This window comes from Amblyomma mixtum, chromosome 10 (assembly GCF_055824585.1).
Source record: "Amblyomma mixtum isolate Tamu chromosome 10, ASM5582458v1, whole genome shotgun sequence".
NCBI lineage: Eukaryota > Metazoa > Arthropoda > Arachnida > Ixodida > Ixodidae > Amblyomma > Amblyomma mixtum.
In genome coordinates, this window is record NC_143021.1 from 85,039,696 (window position 1) to 85,055,077 (window position 15,382).

At 49.3% G+C, this 15,382-nt stretch overlaps 1 pseudogene; it reads left to right on the forward strand.

Moving 5' to 3' along the window:
• The first annotated feature begins 275 nt into the window (after window positions 1-275).
• LOC149326339 (uncharacterized) lies at window positions 276-15,099 on the forward strand (annotated as a pseudogene).
• Window positions 15,100-15,382: the final 283 nt, after the last annotated feature.

The following is a 15,382-nucleotide window of genomic DNA, read 5'->3' on the forward strand; positions in this document are numbered from 1 at the left end:
CCGTTTCACCATGATCAGGGTCCGCACAAGTGCGCTTGTATGAAGGATAAGCGCAGCTAGGTGGAGAGAAATTTCGCGCTGCTTCACCTGTGAATTTCTGCACAGACACCGGAATACACGCGAGAGCATAGACGGGAGAGTTAAGATGTAATTTTACACTGAATGGGCACATTGGTCATCACCCCTGGGCCCCCGAGCAGGACTCTCGGCAGCATTATCAGTATTTGCTGAATAAACTCATTCAATCAATAATCGCTGTCGATGGATTAGTAACGATGGTGCGCTGCCAACTAGGCGATGCAAGTGCTGGAAGCCTAACACCCTGCAGGCATGGTGGTGTGTGGGACTACGGCCGCAGCCATGGCTCTCTGGATCCTCTACTTGGGGCGGCATGGAGGGCAAGCACGCGGGCAGCGTCGCTCGGCGGAACTGAGCCATTCGGTGGTGACGAGCAGCGGCAGCTTGCGCGGACTGTGGGTAGACGCGGGTAACAGCAGCGTCCTCGCCTTCTACGGGATTCCATACGCCGAGCCGCCGCTGGGAGTCGCCCGCTTCCAGAGACCCACGCCCATACGCCCGTGGCAGGGGGAGCTCAGGGCCACCTTCAAGGTGAGCTTCCCCGTTCCACTTTTGAAAAGTGAATTGAGTACGAGAGATTGACTGATTCCGTTTTACGTGGTAAAGCAATGGTGTGAGGTGTACCGTATTGGAGGGCTTCGGGTTGATTTCTAGCACTTTTCTTTTTCGCAAATATTTCATGTGCATTCCTCCGCCGTGTAAGAAAGTAACTGTGTCTACCATAAAAAATTAAAAAATGTATATTGTCACGTTGTAGTGACGGCAGTCCAGTGGTCAGGAAGACACCAGCCAGTCTTGGAAACGAAGCTCTTTATTTGGGCTGACTTGCGCCCGCAAAATAACTGAATCACTCGGCGGCGGCGTAAGCAACAAACGTGCTCGTCGGTCGTCGAACTACGAATACCCGCTGCTAGCGGCATCGTTCAATTTAAAGCCGGCAAGGAAACTTCGAGATAACAGGTCGAGATCATCTAGAGTAATCTGGAAACATGTAGATGCAGCTGTTCATGGCTGTGAACAATCGAGATTAGACCGGTCGCTTCTCGCGTCATGAACAAAAATGATAACACCCCTTTTCTGCGGCTTTGCGCGAACTAACGGACGCTACAATGATACGCGGCATTACCCCCCTTCCAAAGAAGCATCGTCTCGATGCTTTAAAATGAAATTAAACACGGAGAATGCTTCGAGAACTTAGAGTCCTTTAGCGTTCCTAATAGGTGTAAGGGCAGCGGTAAAAGCTTCAAGTCTGGCCGCGTCGTCGTCGTCGTCGGTGTTGTCGTAGTTTTTGTCGTCGTATTTGTCGTCGTAGGGATCGTCGTCGTCGTAGGGGTCGTCGTCGTCGTAGGGGTCGTCGTCGTCGTAGGGGTCGTCGTCGTCGTAGGGGGCATGGTCTTCTGTTTTCGTCGATGGAGGATCTTAGTTCTTGCGCTCAGAAGCAACCTCACCTCCAGAGGCTGCTTTATTCAGTTTAACCTTCGGGGGCTGGGGAAGCGTCCACGCACTACGTAGCCTCGGCTAGGAGACACTTAGCGCGGTGACGATGGCGACGGAGAAAGCGATAGGCGGCTCGACGATGAGTATCCTTCGCGACGCAAAAAATCCTCGATTTCGGCTGGTCGCTGGCCGGGTCGGGGTCGTGGGGCGTCGTAAGGGAACCCTCGGATGCCCATTCTCCTGTATGGGTAGTACCGGAGAATGTGACCGGCTTCTCCGCAGTGGAAGCATTGTGGGCGGCGCTGGTCGGGTGTTCTCCACTCGACGCATTTCCTCGGCCGTGTACGACGCTCGTAGGACGGGCGAGTTGGGGCGAGAGGGCGGCGCTCCAGCGCAGCTGGCTAAGGGCGATAGGGACGTGGGTCCCGTCGTCGAGGTACAGGACGGCGCACTGCTGCGGCGTAAGTCATGGCTGGAGGGTCCAGAGGCTGCGTGGTAGACTGGAGTCAGGTCTTCCGGCGAATAATTCAAAGGGCTGGAGTCACGACTTGCAGGGGTTGTCCGGTACCTGGAAGGCTACCCAGCACCTCCACCAGATGTCACGTTGTAGTGACGGCAGTCCAGTGGTCAGGAAGACACCAGCCAGTCTTGGAAACGAAGCTCTTTATTTGGGCTGACTTGCGCCCGCAAAATAACTGACTCACTCGGCGGCGGCGTAAGCAACAAACGTGCTCGTCGGTCGTCGAACTACGAATACCCGCTGCTAGCGGCATCGTTCAATTTAAAGCCGGCAAGGAAACTTCGAGATAACAGGTCGAGATCATCTAGAGTAATCTGGAAACATGTAGATGCAGCTGTTCATGGCTGTGAACAATCGCGATTAGACCGGTCGCTTCTCGCGTCATGAACAAAAATGATAACACCCCTTTTCTGCGGCTTTGCGCGAACTAACGGACGCTACAATGATACGCGGCAATATTATGTACAGCCGCGGTTCAGTGCAACCGTTTCTGAAGCAGTACGCTATAGCTAACTTCCAGCATCAGGGGTACGGTTAGGGCCAACTCTTGGAGGCTGTGATTCAGGGGAACAGACTAATCTACGCATAGAGTTAGTCAACCTTTCCTCGCGAAAGAAAATAAGGGCTAGTGTGGTTTGCCCACGGAATATTTTTCGCTCGGGGAAGAATTTTGGCACCCTTTCCCAATTAAGGTTCGATGGGGAAGAACACAAGTCCGCAGGGTTGTGGCCCTGCCGAACCCGCCGCATTTCGGTAACAGAAGGCTGTAAACTCGACCTTGTGTTCCGCGGTTATGTCAGCTTATACGTTACAGAGTTCTAGAAACACTCCACTATAGCGTCTTTCATAACCCACATATGTGCAGCTTCGGCACGTAAAACCACGCCTACCTTCCTAACATCTCATTTGTCGTTCTCCATGGCACTCTTTGAGCGCAGGCACCACCATGCCCGCCTCAGTGGCTGCGCGCGCACGAGCGGCAGCGAGGCACAGCGAGCGCCGACTGGACTGAAGACTGCCTCCACGTAAACCTGTGGACGCCCAGCCTAAGCCCGGCCAAGCTACGGCCCATGGTGGTGCTCCTGCACGGAGGGCACTTCACGCATGGCTCCAACAGGCTGCGCCAGTACGATGGAGCTCTGATGGCTGTGCGCTGCGACTGCGTTGTCGCCGTGCCCAACTACAGGTGCGCTGCGCCCGCATTCGCTGTCTGGAGGTGGCGGATGGCAGAGCAGCACGGGACGAACAGTAGGACTATGCGAAACAAGCGGTTTTAATGGCCTCGGGAAAAAGTTCGCCACGTTTTCAGCCCTGCCCCGAGCGGAGAATCATTAGCTGGGGATTCAACTGAAAGCCACCTCAGCGCCTACTGCCAAGAGAATCACGCGATTACGAGCAAGCATTGCGAACTCATTGTGAGCAGCTCTCTTGCCTGCCGCTGTGGAGCAATAGAATGGGTGCACCTTCTGAACCCACTGTCATTTTTTTTCAATTATCAGGCTATTTTTTACGCTCAGTTGTTTCCTCGACACGGTACGGGTCTACTCACTTTTAAATTCCATTTTATTTATTTTTTCTTTCAGGGCCAAAGACATTTCATAAAGGGAGGCAGGTTAACAGGCTTAGCTTTCCTTGAAAAGGCTGGAAAAAAAGGGATGGGCAAAATACAACGCCGAATACAGGAAGAGCAAACAATTTCAAGGGACATCTAATCTACGCCTTAACGGTATGACACGATAAGTTAATGGGTTAATGCTCATATATGCGGTGTTGGTAATTCTCTACTTTACATTCATAGATCTATGGGAGTCCTCATACCACTCCTAGTGCGGTGGTGCAGCGGTTAAGCGTTGCGCCACTGCTCTGCGATGGCAGGAGCTGCCACCTGTGGCGCTTGTGCGACCCAGGTTGCTCATCCCGAAGAACATCTCGCTTGCCTATGCCAACGCTGTCGCGTTGGCATAGGCAAGACTACAGCAAAACGCGAAAATGCACCAAAAAATAATAAGTTATTATAACGTCGACTGAGAAAATTATAGAAAACAAAAATACAAAGCAGAAACGAAAGCAAGAAGTGCAGTCTATTCCGGATTATTATGTTTAGCTAAAGAGTCATTCTCTCAATGTTTTTCTGTCTCTGCATGTGACTACGTTTTCCGGTAAGGCATTCCATAAGACCACTGCGTGACAGAAGAATAAGGTGCGGGTAGGAATGCGCTTAAAAGATTGCCCGTGAATTAAACGTGAAAATTAGGCTTTCTAAGAGGCGTGCGTTCATGTCGAGACCATGGGTAGTAACGTAATGTGTGACGAAGGCACAAACGAGGTATCGCTGTAAGCGTCAGTACGAACATTTAAACATTCGTAATGAACCCCAGGTGGTCGAAATTTCCACAGCCCTTCACTACGGCGTTCCTCATAGCCTGAGTTGCTTTGGGCCATTAAACCCCATAAAAACCAAACGACACTTACACATTTTCAAGGATGTGCGGTATCACTTTAATTATTTAATACTGCGGAGTCGCTTTACTCCAAGCAGGGGTCAGCACAGATACAACTAAAGATAAACGAGATGTATACGAGCGTCATGCAAAAGCGAAGAGATGATGTGAAAAAAGAAGAAAAAAACAAAGGTTTCGCATACAAAAGGCTCTCAGATTATCAAGAAACATTTCTACATTCGGGCTATTCACTACAGACTTCGGCAATTCATCCACTCTGTAATCGATTTGACAAAAAATGATTGTTTAACTCCATTAGAGTATGCACGATTTTCTTGTAGCATTTTTTCATGGTTATAACGCCTACTTGCTCGAGAAACAGGAGTAATATAGTCATGAATGTTTATTTTCATCACATTATTATATATTAGGTGCAAACTTTTCAACCTCGCGCCTTGTCTCAAGCGATTCTAGGTCAATAGAACTGATCATAGCTGTCACATTATCTGTTCGCTTGCATCTGTTGCAAATGAAACCGGTTGTGGTCCTGTGCACTCTTTCGAATTTGGAAATATTCTTGGCCGTAAATGGGTCCCATAAACAACAGGCATATTCCAGACGAGGCCGCGCCACAGTCTTATACGGTGACAATTTCACATGTTTTGGGGCCTTTGCAGTTTCCGTATCAAACACCACAGAGTCTTGAGAGCTTTCCCCCATGTAATATTGATGTGGGCATCCCAGCTTAGGCAATTAGTTATCTGACCTCCAAGGTATTTCACAGACGAGGATTCTGGAAGTGGTACTGCATCATACAATATTAATGTATCAGAACAGTTTTCTTTTTACAAATTCTCAATGCCAAACATTTACAAGGCGTTAAAAAACATACCCCATTTGTCGCATCAGTTTGATATCTTCTGCAGGTTACCGTTTAGCGTAACATGATCAATGGAGTGCACATTGCAACCGCGCAAAACGACGAGGGACGAAGAGAGAAAAGCACAGGAGGACAAGACGCGGAATTTGTCCTGTCTTGTCCTGTGGTTTCCTCTCTTCGTCCCTCGTCGTTTTGCGCGGTTGCAATATGCACTCCTTGTCAACCACCAACCAGCCCGCCTTCACTTGTTACTTAACATGGTCCGCTGTGGAGTTAACTAAGGAGCATAAAACGCAGTCATCTGCAAATAGTTTAACTCTAACTTCGGGATCAACCAGATTAATGACGTCATTTGCATAAATTCAAAATAGGATAGGCCCTAGAACTGATCCTTGCGGAACACTAGATGAAACCGGAAGTGCATCAAAGTACTCATCGTTAACATGGTCGTCTAAGTAGGCTCTAATGAGGTCGTTAATATCAGGATTGTTCCGGCAGTGTAGAGCAAGCTTTTCTATGAGTTTAGTGTGCGGTACCTCATCAAAGTCTTTGGCGAAGTCAAGAAAAACAGCCTCCATTTGTGCCACAAAGTCGTGGCTGCCGTGCACGTCTTTTACTTGTGCAACAGAGGTAGGCAAGAAACCTGTGTTTTCAGAATTATGTCGCAGCGCGGCAGCGACGATTTTGCCCCCCGCGCGGAGAGTTGACCACTCGCGACGCTGGAGGGTCAAGTCTACTCCGCCCCTCCATGTATTATCGCCGGGTAGCGAGCGCTTGCCAGTTGTGGGAACGGGGAGCTGTCGGTTGAATGCCCCGGCATCCTTCCCGACCGTCGCAAGTTAGCATCGCTCCTTGTTAGGGCCGTGGCTCTCGCTCGTGTTCCTTCTCTGGTTTTTTGTGTTTGTTTTCCACCCTTTTCAACATCTGCAACATGCTGGCGCACTCTGCCTTGAGTTTTTGTTTGTTTGTTTGATTGTTTGCCATGCGAGCGCGGTGGCGGGAAAACTGCGAGTCGGGAGTTAGCTTGGATATTTCGGTGCGTGCGGACATATGTGTGGTCAGCCAGGGAAGTGATCGGCAAGCGAGCCTAAGCGGGTGCCTGAAGCGTAGAGCGCGGCGACGGCGGCCCCGCACTCGCGTGGCCCAAGTTCGCCCGTATTCGCAAAACCCCATCAGCCCCGCGCGCATCCGCAGCCCGACGCTCCGTGCGACCGGACCTTGCCACCTCGCAGTTAAGCCGCCGTTTCTCCCCAATCGATTGGATTCTTTTTTTTTGCGTAAGCAATATTACGACAGGTTTCAGCCCTTCGCGTCGGGGCGGCCGCGAGGCACGTTTGACCTTGAAGGGCGGCGCGAGGCCCGGTGCACTACAGCTGTAGCCGCGCCGCTGCCGAGTGGAGGTGCTGCCCTCACCGCGCTCTCGCCAGCTGCGGAGTGTGGAGAGGAGGCCGGAGAACGGGAAGGGGGGTGTATAAAATGCGTTCGCTCGCTTGCCGGCTCCGTCGTTATGCCGCCTGATAAACAGAAAGGGAGACTACGTCGGCTTGACGAAGCCAGGAAACAATGGGCTTCGGAGACAGATGAAGAACGCGAACAGCGCTTTGCTAAGCGGCGCGCTCAAGACGCTGCTAGACGGGCGCCCTGCGCCTATGTCGAATCCGAATCGCCTACAACCGGTGATGATCACGAATGGAACGCTATGGATGCTTACGCAACCTACCAGGTTTAACCAAAGCTAAACCCCAGCAATTTTTCTTGGTCCTGTTGCTGTCTCTCGTCCTATTCTTTTGTATATTATTTATTGCTTTAATCGTGTAACACCGTTGTATCGTAATCGCCCTGATCTTTCCTTCTATGTGTGATTGTAGTGTTCGCGACCTGATTTTGTGTTTGTTATTCGTGTCGTGCCTGTGTATTGATGCTGCTTCGTTGGGCTTTCTTTGGTTCATTTTGTCTTTGTTTTTTCTTCCCAAGTAAAGTAGTTTGTTAAGGGACTCGTCTGCGCCTCATGCCTCCGGTCAACGACTAATCAGACGTAGACCCTTTAGCCGTTCAGCAGTCGAATCTCATCTTTTGCGCGCGGAGTGGAAACGTTTTTTGCTCGTCCCCCTCCAAACTGACCGAGAGTGCAGTGGGGGGTAGGTTGTCCCGATTAATTATAAATTCGCTGCCAACCAAACATCAAGCCGCGTACAGTTGTGAGATGGTAGATAAACCACGCCTAAATCCACGTTGCTCATCACATAAAAAATAGGTCGGTACCGCAATTTTCGTCAAAGCTCGGCACATCACATGCTCAAACATTTTGCAACTGGTCAAGACCGAAGATATTGGCCGATAATTAGATACGCAAGATGGGTCATTGCTTTTAGAAACAGGTACGACACGTGGGGTTTTCCATTACGATGGGACTTCGTACAGAGACAGACAGGCGTTGAAAATAACATCCAGGTGATGTGACAACCATTCTGCGCAACGGCGGAGAAAAGCTGGAGGGATGTTATCAGGCCCATTAGACTTTTTAACGTCAAGTTTCAGAAGAAGATTCAAAATACCTTCGCGGGAGATAGTAACATCTGGCTTTAAAGAAGTGCAGCCGTCTGGCTTAGAAGGAAAACTCGAGGTTTCATCGGTATAAACTGATGGGATGTACTCATTAAACAAACCAGCAATATGTTTTGACCCTGTGACAGGTGAACTATCAACTATTAATGACACATTGCGTAGTTTCTTGCCATTCATGTATCGCCAGAACCTTTCCTGTGATTTCTGAACTTTCCTGTGAACTGAGAAAACGCCCAAGCGCAACATTACAAAAGGAATCCTTAGCTTGCTTATCTTGTTTTTTAATACACTGCCTAATATGCTCTCATTAGACTTATTCCGATTACTTGAACGCCACATTCGCTTTAGCTTACGTTTAGCGTGGATCACGTTCCACGTAATCCATGGGTATGTTTTTTTTCTTCTTAATAACACTAGGAACACACACTGTCAAGCAATCGAAGCATGTCTTTATGAACATAAACCATAACACATTTACATTCTCCTCAGCCCTAAAGCTCTGAACGTGGGTCTCTAGAAAGTCCAAAATTCCTATATCATGAGTTTTATCAAAATTTTTCGCAACAATGGGACGGTTTATGCTGTCAGCATAAGCTGATAGGAAAAAAAGCGCAGGAAACAAGATTATGATCAGATACACCCTTCAAAACATCAGCAGCAATGCACTTAAGGTCGGAGCCAATGAACACTAGGTCAAGAATGTTGGATACAGAAGCACAGATCCTGGTTGGTCTGTCAACAATCTCGGTCAGATTACACATGAAGGCAGTGTCCAAAAGGAGCTCAGAATAACCAGAGTTGGCGCCCGTAGTAATCATGGGGATTCAATCTATATCAACAAGTTGAAATCGCCACCGAAAATCAAGATTACTCGGTCTCCCCGGAAGCGTTGAACATAACTTCACAGCTCTTCAAGAAAGGCGGCACAATAATTTCATCATTTATTTTCTCTTGAAGGCACCAAACGGGCATTACATCCGCGTTAGGAGGTCCATATTCTACACCTAATATAATAGTGTTGCCACAGAAATCTATCTTACAAAAAGGACCTTCATGGTTAGGAATACCCGGCAGCATCACAGTAGATAATGCTTTCCTTAAGCACTATCGCTACTCCTCCTCCACGAGTCGGTCTGTCGCATCGCAATATTCTGCAGGCGAGGGGAACAACTAAGCCACCTGAGATTTCAGAATGAAGCCATGTTTCTGTCAGAAACGTAATGTGCGGGTTCGGGTCGTGAAGGAGTTCTTCGAATTTGGCTGTCTTATTTCCGATGCTCTGAGCGTTGAAGGAAACGAGTCGTAACGATCTCGTATTATTAGCTCGTTCTTTTTAAGTCTTTCCTTTCTGATTCTGATGTGACAATATGTGTCGATGATGAGGCAATATTCACACTTCCAGAATCTTCGCCTTCGGAATCATCTTTGCGTCTTTCATTCCTTTCTTCATCCCAGACATATGTATCGCTTTTGAAAACTACCTTGTCAAATTTCAAGTATGCCTTATCCTCAGGTTTGCAATTATATTTAACGGTACACCACAGCAGTTTCCATACTCTGAGTTCTTAGCAGGTAGTCCTCAGTTAAAGACATTTCTGAGCCTTTCAGCTTCTTTGCATTCCTAAGGAGGTTCATTTTTTCATTAAAAGGGGAGAGCCTCATTATCGCTGGTCGATCCATTTCTTCTAATTGCCTGCCGAAGCGGTGTATGCGTTTAACGCTCGCGATCGTAATACTTTTTTTTCCAAACACTTCTGTTAACAGAGCAGTCCTCAGGCTCCTCAGAGTTTCTTTGCTATCTTCATTGACCCCAAATATAATAAAGTTACTACGCCGACAGCGATAGGCTGGCTCATCAAACTTGCTATACATTGATGCAAACTGTTCTCGTAGCTCCAGAACAGTACTCTATCATTCCTCTACCTCCTTTAATGTCTGTGTGAAAGATTTTATTGTTCCTTCAATAGAAACCAGCCTTCGGTTTCATTCTGATATATGACCGTCCAAATTCACCCCGGTAGATTTCAGCTCAGTTGCAGACACTTTCTGATTTTCAATAATGATTTCCAACTGATCAGACACTGACAAGGTGGGGTCTGGATTAGAGCACATGTGACATCTGATGATAGTCAAGACAGGTGCACACAGACCACGGTGGCATGTACATACACGGTAATTCCGGTGAAGCTGCATCTTCTTAGGAGGGACCGCCGCATGTAGCAAAAGCCTGCACAAAAAAGACGAGCCAGTTTAGATGCGTCTGCATCCTGAAGCTGCCTCGTTGCTCTCTGACGGAGAACGCCTGGTGGGGGGTCCCCATGCATCGAACGATGTCGACATTACTCTTCCGCGTCCGAGAAGCGCACGGATACGTTCCGGTAAGTTCGCATCGCTAGGATTCAACGTTCAATTGTGACGTGTGATAGTGGTAAAGACTGGTGCACGCAAACCACGGTGGCAGGTAGACGGAATTCCGGTGAAGCAAAAAAGCCCGCACAAAAAAGACGAGCCAGTTTAGATGCGTGTGCATCCTGCAGCTGCTCCCTTGTATAGCTTCTGCAATGCTTGTAGCTCAGAGGCGCGCAAAGTAGCAAAGCTTTAAGGTCGCAGACTGTACTTTATATGATCAGCGCGCACGCACGTGTTTCTTACAACCGCAGGTGGCATATTACCGACTATCATAAGTATGGCATCCACTGGTCTGCATGTCATTGCTGGTGACCTTGGTTTTGAAATACGATGGCAGTGTCAATGTTTCTTACCACATAGAAACAACGAAGTATACCTGTCGGTGATGAAAGAGCGGCTGTTCAGAGAAAAGAAACGGCCGCCTGGTTCTCACCTCATGAGTCTTTTACATGTTGCAGGCTTGGCGTGTTCGGCTTCCTCTACGCCAACGTAACCGGCTTCCCAGGCAATCAAGGTCTGTGGGACCAGCACCTTGCCCTGCAGTGGATCAAGGGGAACGCGGCCGCTTTCGGCGGAGACCCTCGCAGCCTGGTTCTCTGGGGAGTGGATGCCGGGGCCGTCAGCGCTGGACTGCACATCCTGTCGCCGCTCGGGGGGAGCTCACTGTTTTCAAGAGCCGTGCTGCAGGTGCGCCGATGCTACAGGCTTCTCTTACTACCAAAATATGCAAACGACTGCAGGCAGCATACCAGCTCCCATCCCGCATTTAACCTTATTTCAATGATTGCCACATAGAACTAATACGCAAACGACGAGATTCTGCCTTTAACACAGCTCGGCAAATTTCCGAGAACTCGAATTTCAATTTATTATGAAGGATTTTTTTCGTCTCATAGTCAGCAATACACCATAGTTGTCGTCGAGGAGATTCTGTGTTTAACAACTCTTGTGATGATGGCTTCACAATTTGCATTGTATGAAAACATTCTTTACTTATTTCGTTAGTGTGAAACCTCTTTATGCCGCTGTGCTCAGGCAACTACATTCACTTGCTTGAAGACATAGAACTACCTGAAAACTCAAAAATACGCTTGGCAATACTTCAGGCCCCTAAGCTGATTTACTTTGCGTGCTTCGTCCCTGTCTCATTGCGTCTGCTTATTTGCAGTGGCTTTGAGCGAAAGCTTTCAACAAAGTCGCCCTCTTAACGCGGTAGCGTTAAAGGCCCCGTTCACCAGAAATTGTTGGCGGCGTTGTCGGCGTCACTGTTGTGAGCGGAAAATCACGGGCGTGGCTATGCCATGTGGTCCCCAGAGAGCAGCCTAGGAGGCAAGTGGGCCACCTAGGTCACGTGACCATGGGGGAATTTCACGGCCTGGCCACCTCGGCAGGTGGCAGCTGATTCAGTGATTGGTCGCTCGGGACGAGCAACCTAGGCCAGCCAATGCCTGCCGCTGGGAGCGCCCGCCCTTAAGGCGAAGGTTAGGTGTCCCCTACAGTTTTTCCCCTCTTATGCCTTCTTAGCCAATTACATCCTTATCGCATTTTAAGCCAAAGGCGTAGGTCTGGTGAGCAAAATCAAATATTTTTCACGCTGGGAAAGCCATGCGGCACCACTTCGCGTGTCTTTCCTCTCCTTTCCTTTTCCTAATAACGTACAGCTGCACAAGAACTCCGAAGACCACCAGGTTCTTGTCCAAGAAAGCACGTCGGGCTTCTCAGGAAACCACAGAGGCGATTATGTACGGTGGTCCTGTGACTTGATCTTACACAAAATAGGACAGTACCAGAATGCAACCAATATTTCACTGAGCGGCTCCATCCCCACATTCGTCCTCAGTCGGAGAGCCGAACAGTCCGAGAACCAAAACGCCACAGCGTCAGTTCCTTCGTAGCAACATTCCCTAACGGACGGCAAGAGTTGCTCAGCAGGGCTAATGAACCGCTTTCTGGCACACTCGTCTGCAACAGCTGCTCACCGGCAAACAGGAGGACCTTGAGCCCTCAGGGTGATGAAGGAGCCATGGGTCATTTAACTAAGTGTTTATCGTTTCTTCCCGAGCAATGAACGCGGCCATTACTGCCAGTGCAAGCGGTAGCTACCACGAGGTTTACAGCACCGGAAACATCCATGGGAAGTTGCCTTCATTAGCTGTTGAAGAGTGCCTGATAAGTTGCGATCGCAGCTATGCGCTAAGTGGCATTCACACCCGTTTTCGCAGGGAGGCTCACCGCTGTCGTGCCTGGGCGAGTGCGCTGACGCAGAGAACGTGCGGCTGGTCGTGGCCAAGCTGTGCACCTCGCCTGACGAGGCAGAGGATGAGCGCCGTGCCCTTGCCTGCCTCCAGGCGGCGTACACGGCGGCACTGGTGACCCTCCCCGTCGACGACTACTTTTCGCAGACCCTGAGCCCCTTCCTGCCCACATACGGAGACCCGCTAGTGCCCGTCGATCCTAAGGTTAGTTGGCTACAGTTATCATTGCGTTTACTGGCCTTCCAGTGTAATGCTACCTCAACGCAAAGCGTATTCGTTAGCACAATGTTATATGTTTTTCTCTTTGCCTTTCTTTGCATATCCATGTGCCCACTGCGGAAAGGGCACGTGCAGGGGGCGAGGCGGGGGAAGGGTTTATTAAGCGTTATCGCAGCTCTCCTGAGCTCACTCTCTCCCTCAGTGGCGCATAAACTTCGGAAATAAGTAAGCTTTACTGCTATGGTGCGAACCTAGGAGAGAAGGGAGTATCTCTTAATTTTCTTCAGTATATAAACGATGAAGCAGACGCAACCGTAGCAAGCCATCACCATCAGCAGATAGAACTGTGCTATTAAAATTGTGGCCATAGTGACGCAGTCTACAATGAATTTAGCACTTGGCCCTGGCAGGTAATCTGCCCTCCCCATTGTCCTGTCTTGTGGATGGGTTAATGAAACCAGTATAGTAGCGTCATAAAACGCTTTGAGTCGCGATAATGCGGTATATTTAGTAGTATATCATTGCTTCCAGCTGCTAGCATCCGAGAGGCGGCCTGTGCTGGCCCCCAGAGGCGCTGAGGCAGCTGCGGCCCCACGACTTCCTACTCCGCTGCCAGTGTTGGTAGGCTTCGGCCGCGGCGAAGGGACGCACTTTTTTGCGCGCTTCCTGGACGCCTCGACGAACAGCTCGTGGGCGCACTTCACGCCCGACCAGCACCGCAGCACCGCCTCAGCGCTCTTCACGTTCACCTTTGGCGAGGAGATCCTGGAGGCCGAGAACCTGCACACGGACCTGGAGTCGCTGAACGACGCCGGCCAAGCGTTTCTCCACTACGGCGCCCTGCTGGACGAGGCGCTCTATGTCTGCCCCGCACTGGCCTTCGCCGAGTACTTGTCGGACACGGCGGCTGTGCACGTCTACGAGTTCGGTCTGGTCGACCACGAGGCCGTCACGACCGCACAGGCGCCACAGCACAACGACGACTTCGACGCTGCCTTTCATTTTGGCGCCGAGGACTACCTCGAGCCACCTGGAGCGAGAGGCTTCGCGGACGCCGTACTCGGCTTCATCGACAACGGGTGAGGATCGGTACACTTATTCGCTCGGTCAGTTCAACAAATTTGTTGAAAGTGATCGACAGCCTCGAACGGAAAATTTAAGCAATTTATTTTCTATGCTTCGAAGAGCTTGTTTCTTAGTGTGTTGCCACACCTGCAGGCGGTGGACTCGATTATGATTGATTGATTGATTGATTGAGAAACTACATTAGTAGAGATTAGGTTAGGTAGACGTTGGGGAAGGAATACTGGCCAGAATTCTCTGGCTCGCTCTACCAGCGTGAGCTGACGCTGCGGGTCCGAGTCGGTTAGAAGGTCGTCCCACTGCTCAAGTTTAGAGATATTTATTTTTGCTGGCAGCTGTGAGGCAATTGACACCGCTCTGGAAGGTAGCTCTGCTGCTTAGTCACCTAGGCGAATCTATTGAATTGTGTCGTTTTTCCTAGTGTACTGAGCACCGATGATTACTTATAAGCGTGGTACTTTCGGTTCCGAAAACCTCAGGATGGCATCTCGGCCAAACATTATTGCTTCAGTGCATCGGAAAGGGCTATATGAAAAGGTACCTCTGTCGTTGTGTTCTTTCGGTGCAAAAAAAAAACTAGGGGGCAGTTTTTATGACCTGAGGCAATCATAATGAACAGAGAGACAAGAGTTGCTATAAATAATGTAAAATGCGTGTTCTATGAAGTATTAAACCTACCTGATATGTTAAAATATACCTGAAAAAGCTTAATGTTAGGTATACCATGAATTGCAGCACAGTGCTACCTATATGTCCCCCAAGGCTTGTCAGTAAAGTGGAATCAATGAATTGAAATCCAGGCGATGATACAGTGGTAAGTCTGGAAGACAAGCATCGTCCACACATCAAGTGTCAATTTGTACACAAAGTTTGGCTTGTTACGACTAAAAATTTGCCTGCGTCAAGCTAGACGTTAAAGGTAAATTATTGCTATCTTATAAATTTGTTGTTTACTCCGGGACGAAACTGACTTTCTTATCTTTTGTTTCGCTCTGTCTTGTTATCTTTGGCGTTCGGTCAAAGAAATATTGTAACAGGGTTTGTGGTTTGTTTAAACGATACAAACGCAGGTCGGCGGACTGGCCAGCGTTCACCAGGAGTGAACCTATGGTGCGCTACTTCATGCCTAACCAGACGGTCACCGCGAGGTCGCCCGCGGCCGGCAAATGCAAGCCGCGTTTCAAGTGCTACCCCGCAAAGAGTCATCTCTAGAAGCCGGCGTACGCACTCAGTTGCACCGTACTGAGCACGCGGTGGTGTAGGTTGGCAAGATCGGAGACTCCGTTTCACCGTCACTACACTTTTTCACTGAACTACCGATGTTATACTACAGCCAGGCTCGTCCGTACATTTCAGCACTACAGCCATGCGGCTGTATGCTTATATACTGCGTCATTACAAGCCCCTTCGTGCCATAATTCCTATATTGTATTGTCACTCTTAGCACACAGCGCACGTATCTTTTTGTAATAATTCCTATCTTTACACATTTGCA